At 33.9% G+C, this 8117-nt stretch overlaps 1 protein-coding gene across 3 annotated transcripts in view; it reads right to left on the bottom strand.

The window, feature by feature from the left end:
- Positions 1–8117, bottom strand: part of LOC118190030 (sarcoplasmic calcium-binding protein 1-like) — a 342070-nt gene that overhangs the window by 91322 nt on the left and 242631 nt on the right. The window lies entirely within an intron of this gene.

The raw sequence follows: 8117 nt of genomic DNA, 5'->3' as shown, positions 1-8117 counted from the left end.
CGAAAAAAATTTGTTTAATTTAATTAAATTTTCTTACTGAAAAGAGGTTTATTTGGTTATTTATGAATAGTTAATTTTATCTGTGGTTGTTATTATTTGTTTTTAAAGGAAAAATCTCTAATCATATATTAATTTAAAGTTAGGTTTAATACATCATAATAATTCAAAAGCGTTGTAAAACATAAAGAGAATATGGAGTTTTTAGACGTAAAATTTCTTCCATGCTTCAATTTTAGTTGGTATTACTAATAACATTTGTTCAAACAAGAATAGATGAAAGGAATGTGCAGATTATTTACTTGCTGCATTGTGCTAATTTTCAAAATTCGTTTGACTATTTACATCATTGCAAATGAACATTAATAAAAGCCTCTGCTAAGTAAAAGCAACTCTTAATACGGTTTAAAGTATTTTCTGTTTACCTTTTATACTTATATAATATTCTATAGCAACAAATGTTTGCTGCTTCAAGTTAAAATTTATGTAAGCATGCATTAAGAATTGTTTTACATCATTACATACTGCAATATAGAAATTGTTGCTATAGGAAAATCCAATTAAAAACTTGGATACTATTGAGTCATTCGTAAAGTTCTGAGGTTTTTTTAGTAATCAAAGCGCATTTCTCTCTACTTTTTGTTATGCCCAAAAGGGGGCCAATAGTCTCGAAATGGAATTTTGCGTAAGTTGCGTACTTTACTGCTCGGTCGCTGGCGGGCCCTATTTTTTAAGGAATTAAATAATGAAGAATCTGCATGAATGTATGTATGTTCCTCGCAATGAGAAAAAAACTATGGTACTTAGAGCCATCAAACTTTGAATAACGCAGTCCTGCCTCTGAACATGTGCTCGAATTTGGAATTTCGTTTATTATTTGCTTCATATTTTGTAAGCATTTAAGGATTTTTTGACTAACAATCTCAATGATTTGAAAGCGAGCAGTGGCAACCCTACCCGAGATAAAACAACTTTATCTTCAGGGTGCAACACTGTTACCATTCGGGAAAATGTAAGCTATTTATCTTTCAGTTTTACTTAATAAACTCAGAGCTCTATGAAAGAATTGTGTTGTTGGGTTGCTGCGCCCGGAAGTAACGTTCTTTTATCTTCCACGTGTCAGCGTGTTGCCACTCAGTAAAAGTTCAAACATTTTGAATTTAATCCGGAAGGTTACTTAATAAATATAAACTTAGAGATTTAAAAGCAACAAACACAGTTAAGAATGTTTTTTTGTCGACCTTTTAATGTGTTGATTTAAATAAACATGCATTAAAGTCATGAGATGTCTAATTAGAAATATTCAATATTTTTATGAAATTACGTTAGATGAACTCCTTGAAATGACGATATACCTTTTTTTAAGTAACAAGTTTAGGCGGCTGGTCGTGCGATCGCTGATTTTTGAAGTAATAATACAGTTAATATAAAAATATAAACGGCAACATCTAACATTCTATCGGAAATTCTGAAGATATGCCATTTTAAAACATTTTGTGATTATGATGTTGAATTGAATTTTATGTGGTGTAAGTGAACGTGATAATTAAAGTTAACACTCAAAAGGTTAATGATAAAAAGACAGAAAAAAAGGTTTTGTAAGCCATCTTATTGAGGAAATTGAACCCTGATATATTACCTTGAGGAAAGGCTTAAAAAATAGTTGAAATATTTGCCAACATAACACTGCATCAGGAATTATAAACATATTCCGCTTTAAAAAAGATTTGTGATTTTGCTTTTGAATTGTATGTGGCGTTAAGTGCTAAGAAAACAATACTTAGTAATAAAACTAAAAAGACAAAAATAATGGGTTACCAGGAATAAATATGACAGCAGACTGGTAGTCTGCGATAAGCGTAAAATCCTTAGCAAACCTTTTTAGGCTATAAAATCTCAAACCTTACAGATTTTTATTTTATTTTATATTATTTCCACTGATAAGGAGTGATCTTGGTTCGACCTCATATTAAAACCAATCCTGTTTACACTGTGTTAATTTTGCGTGCAATGTAGCATTATTTTTCTTTCAATGCAGTATTAAAACTGCACGATCAAAAATTCATTTTCGTCATGTAATAATCTTTTATTTCAAAGTAAGAGAAATGCTAGTGAGACAGGTGGTGAATTTGTTACAGTATATGAACAAAATATTGTTTCAATCTAAGAACAGTTCCAGTTTGAGTACGAAAATGTGAACCTCAAATAATGATGTCTAACTCAGGATATTCTGCAAAGGAAGACCTGTTGAAAAGAACTGATACTGAAATTCTTTGTATTAAGAAAAGCAGACAGAATAAATATTTTGCAGAGTATACAGTACATACTTCTTTGTAGATGCTTGGGTAAGTAATACTTAAATATATGGAAATTTTGAATATCTAAGTACTTCCTAAGTATATGAGTACTTAACTGTAGTCGAGTGGCTGAAGTTCCTAATCTATAATAGTTCACCTAATGCCGTCTGTCTGGCAGATGGGCTCATCAAGTGGGACTTTTATAGCTTTCATTATATGATGCGGATGTAGGATAATTTAAAAAAATCATGTTTTGTGATGCATATCGAATCGAATAATTTCATAAAAAAAAATCGGTATTTTTCCGTTTCACCGGTGCAAATCTCGCCAAGCAGACTTTATTGGCGACAACATACAGTATACACATAAAAAATGTTAACAAATGTTAGTTCTAAGAATTTTTTATTTTGAAGGCATAAACATTTTAATATCGTCTAAAATTTTGTAAAAAGCCAATAAATAAAGACAATAAATTTGTAAAATAACATTAGATTAAGAATTTAGTATGCTTTCATGGTTCAACATCCTGATTCGCTGATTCGTATCACGTGACCCCAAGTGATCTCATCTCACGTAAACTACGCTACAAAAATATCAAATCTCAATTTGGAATACAAGTTTAAATGCAAGAATTATTTCAATTCGTACGAATAGCTTACTCAGAAATTATGTAAAACCGCGGTGCTTTATTTCGCTGGTGCATTCTCATTAGAATGAATGAATTTAACCCTTGATTTTGCCTTTTCTATATTTTAGCCTTCGAATGAGCTATGTGATTACATCCTAATTGACTTAATTACCGCGAATGACCTTAAGGCATAAAATTGAACTATCTGGTAAAAATTCTATGTAATTGTATGCCAGTGTTGAAAGAAACAACCAATCTGATAAGAAATGGTTGCTACTTGTTTTGAAAATGAGGCATAAAAGGTTACCAGCGAAGATATTCCGTTTGGCATCAGTTGTACCATTATTGGCGACTTTATCGCCGACGCCGGAAAAACGGAAAAGTACCAAAAAATCATGCACGGAGATATCCTTCCATTACTGGCTAGCCTTCGAATGCGTTGGGCACTCGTCAATTAAAATTTGACAGCTCTCCAATACGTGCATAATAATTTATCCATTTCCGCAACAGTCACACTTGTATGAAGACTGTAATGATAATTAGCATTGTAATGGAATGCACCAAGATTTTAATCAACGTGCAGTGTTCATCTGAATGGAATAATGCGTTTTGCAGACTTGCTTCGCGTTGTTCTTCTGCTTCAGACAAACGGTATTGAGCCAGTTGCGTACTCGAGCGTTTTTTCAATCTTCCTTCCCATTGCTCTTTTGTTTCCGAAGCTCGTGATCCATTTTCGTTCGTGCTTGAGGTGTAGATCGAGTAGTCGAATTTCGTTTTGATGGTATAAGTAATTTCCCAGCGAAAGTAATGCTTTGAGGCGACTATTACAAAATCACTTTAAAAAAGAAAAGAAAATGCATTTGCTGAACGATAACACACTTTAAAATATTTTAATTTCGGCAGTGGCAACACATTTCTCTTACATAGCCGAGTTTGTTTATTAAATTCGAGACAAAGTAATATCATTACGTTTTCCGGAAAGGCTACACTATTTTTTATATCGCCGAGATTTCTGATTAAATTTGAAACATATTATATCTTACACATTGCAGAGTGGCAACACAAACTTTTAAATCGTGGAGTTTTTAATCAAAATTAGCATAAAATATAAGTTTATAAAAAGTGAGGATCCCATGAGCTGGTTTTTGAGAAATACTCGTATTATGTAGACAGTGAGCTTCCTCTTGTTTTAAAGTTCGAGTGGGGCAAGTTTCATAGAGATCGGAATTAAACTGTAGATTTGTATAAAAGACAAACAAACAGTCATTTATATGTATTTATGTATATATATAGAGAGAGAGAAAGATGTGTAGGTATATGCATGTTACGAGAAATGTTTTATATTTATGAAGACGTCTTTTTATACTTAATTTTAAAACATCTGGCCTAGTGGTAGAAAAATTTATTGGGCCGTATAAAAAGTCTCCGCGCTTTTTTCGTACATTTTTGAACAAAAATTTTCTTTATTGAAAATCAGTTTTAATCAAGTACATACCGAGAACTTATAAACTTTGAGTGTAACAAAAAATCAAACAAACAACGAACCACGTACCATAATCACTTCCACTCGCCAATAAAGCTCCAAACCGAAACACAAAAGAAATATGTATATACATCTGTAAATAACTTATTAAAATTATTGTATTTATCAATCCAACTGCAAAGTACCCGTGTAAAGTATATCTTAGACAATATTGTCTGCAATGCAAATTATGCACCATTAATATATAACTGTATATTATGAATGCTGTAATGTAAATAAATGCCCGAGCATGGCGTTAGCGTGATCCGTCAGGCTGCACTTCTATAGATGGTTAGTGCAGTGAGGCGATACCAGTTTTGCCCGTGGCGATGTTTTGGTGCCCCCGTACTTCTTTCTGTCTATCTGGCTATTATTATCTATGACCTTTTGCCATTTTTCGAAAAGCTTCATAATTCCATCGGTGTAGAACTTTTGTGGTTTATCGTCGAAAAACTTGGGCGAGTGATTTTCAGCGGCTCTTCGATTGGTCAATTTTTTACCATCAAGAAAGTTTTGAAGAGACCGAAGAAAATGGTAGTCAGACGGTGCAAGGTTCGGGGCATATAGTGGTTGCATCAAAACGTCCGAACCAAGTTCCGCCAATTTGTTCTAAGTCATCAGAGATGTGTGTGGCCGCGCATTGTCATGATGGAACACAACTTCCTTTCTCTTGGCCAATTCTGGTCGCTTTTCCTATATTGCTTCGTTCAAATGGTCGAATTGCGCACAATACAGGACCGAAATGATGGTTTCGCCAAGTTGCAATTTATGTGGCACCTAAAAATTCAGCTTCGTTTTGTAACCTGCTTTTTACAAATGATTCTAAACTGTCATGTGGTTGATGTTTAGTGCCTCTGCTATTTCCTGACAGCTTATGTGCCGGTCTTGCCCCACCAGTTGCAAAATTTCATCGACGTTTTCAGTGACTGGCCGACCAGAGCGAGGTGCATCTTTGATATCAAAATTTCTAGAACGGAATCGAGCAAACCACTCCTGGGTCCTTCCTTCATCAATTCACAGCATTCTCACCATACACTTCACAACTTTTTCGGCATGTTTTTGCAGGCTTTTACCTTTATAGTAAAAAAGCATCACATGACATATTTCTTCAGATATTTCACTCATTTTCAAATCAAAATATCCTTTTACACAAGCAACGAATTAGAAAACTATTTTCACAAACAATGGAATCTGAATGCCACCTTTTAAGCACATGTTCGTTTGAGACAATCGGGTGAGTGTTGCCGGATATATAGGCATCAGCACCATCTAGTGGCAAAAAAGCGAGGAGATTTATTATATGACCCAAAATTACCTACTAAAAGGGAAAGTGCTCGTGGTGAGGAAAGCACCAAATACAGCGCTTTGCAAGCAATGCTTAGCAGGCTCCCTTTATAGGCTCTGTGGAGTGAAGTTTGTAGAGACATCAGGTATTTTTTCAAGCAGGAGTGATAAAAAATAGCAAACGCCTTCGCCGGGAATCGAACCACGGACCTCTGGAATACCGGTCCAGCGTGCAGAACAGCTACACCAGGAAGGCATGCTATGAAAGTGGAAGAAATACATTATATACTCCCCTTTTAAAAGGGCGACTGGGTTTTTTTTAGGGGACCCAATCGCCAAATCCTGGGTGTGGAGAGTCATCATCCACAACCCTTTTAGTTCGGGCGCCACTGTAAAGTCATTAGGTATTTTTTTAAAGCAGGAGTGATGGAAACTAGCAAACGCCTTCGCCGGGAATCGAACCACGGGCCTTTGGAATACCGGCCCAGCGTGCAGAACCACTACACCACGAAGGCACGCTAGGAAAGTGGGAGAAATAACTTATAAGTTATCTGGATAATTAGTGCGGCTGGACGATGCCCACATCGCCAATGGTTAAAAAACAGATGTGCGCTACACTTTACTATAACCATATATCCATATATACTTAATTTCTCGTTTTTCCAGTCCGATTGCCGTTTTCCTTTAAATGTAAAAATAATTCAAGAAGTAATTCTGGAGAACCAAAATCACTAGTGCACTCGTTCGTTACCACGATGAAAGAAACCTATAGAAATTTAAAAAATTCTTTTTTTTTTTAAAAGATCCTGTACAAAGAATCAGTAATGGAATATTTATGATTATTAAAAGGGTATTGTCACTGGACATAGAGAAGTTTATGTAAAATACTATTATTTATTACGGGACTCGGATAGCAAAGACATGGATCGATCATACTTTGATGATCTTTGCAAATCGGATAGCACAGGTCATCAAAAAGATAGCCCCCCCCAAAATCCTCATTTGAAAAACATTGATTTAAGTGAATATCACTAGCAGTGAAAGAGGGGTAATATTATCAGTTTAAACACTGAAATGCTAATAATTCCCTCCGTTACACATTTGGTTACATCTTACGCAGAACGTTGCTAAAGCAATGGATATTGATGGATTAGGCTTCGTTTATTTAAGAAATAACTTTCTTAATGTCAATGGTTATAAAATCAAAAAAAGAATTTTGTGGAATTACGATCAGTAAAAATATTAATCTATCAGAAACCTCGATCAAGGGTTTGATACAATTGTGAAAATATTAATATGACAGCACTGCCAGAATGGTTGCAATAACTCTCATATATTAGCCGAAAAAAGCAACTTTCATTTTGTAATTTATTCTTAATGTAAGCCAAAAACCTTTAAGTTTTATCGGCGGCAAGCAACGAAAAGTAATATAAACCAGCGAATTCCTTTTCGAACATCCTCTCGAAGTTTGAAAGCAGGTAGGTATCACATCTTTTGTATTGATCATATTACTTATAGAAAAGCACTTTCTTAGTTGTATTTTTAACCTAAGAGGTCGTAAAAGATAGTAGATTTTGTATACACGCAATTCTGCAATTCTCCTACATATAATGTCGAGCCTGTTCTGATAAAATAATCTATCTTATTTTGAGAAAATTCAGAAGTGGAAATACATGCCTAAGAATAAATACCGAAATCTGGAGGTAAAACCTCTAGCCATATATTTTGAAGATCTTAATGTAAATGCTAGATATTTATTATGTAATTAAAAATTTTCTGATGTTCACTTTCATTTTCATTTTTCTGTTGATGTCATTTACTCTGGAAGACGATAATTAAATTAATTTGAAAAGCAAAAAAACAAAAGAGACTGCATTGTGTTGAGACGCAGTTAGTTCTGAACTGAGTTTTAAAATCGTCAATCATTTAGAGCATTTAAATTGGTATTTTGCTCGACTCTTGCCGCGTGAATTTAATTCAGACTTGAACACGATTGAACTTGTATTTTTATAATTAATGGGCTGAAAGGTTTAGCGTTTTGGTAAGTGAGCTTCAAATTAAACGTCTGTAGACTAGAATTGATGAAGATTATAAATACTAACTAATTAAGGATTCAAAAGACTTATTAGTGACAAATAATTGCCTCTCAAAAATACTCCAAGTCAATAAGGATTCATTAAAACTCCAATTTGTTAAAAAAAAAAAAAACACATTTATTAGACGTAAGCACATCGAAACTCAATATGTGCATCTTTAAATAACAGAAAAATATGCCTTTTCTTCTTATAACTCAAAAAAAAAAAAAAAAAAAAACCCACAGCGTAAATATATTACTCTTAAAATAAAAAAGAATAGAACAGAGCAATATTTTTACTGTTGCCAAAACCTA

The sequence above is a fragment of the Stegodyphus dumicola genome, chromosome 2 (assembly GCF_044657685.1).
Source record: "Stegodyphus dumicola isolate Sdum_Otavi_A_Nest chromosome 2, ASM4465768v1".
NCBI lineage: Eukaryota > Metazoa > Arthropoda > Arachnida > Araneae > Eresidae > Stegodyphus > Stegodyphus dumicola.
Note: the sequence above shows the minus strand (reverse complement) of the source record. Positions and strands in the feature narration are given on the sequence as shown.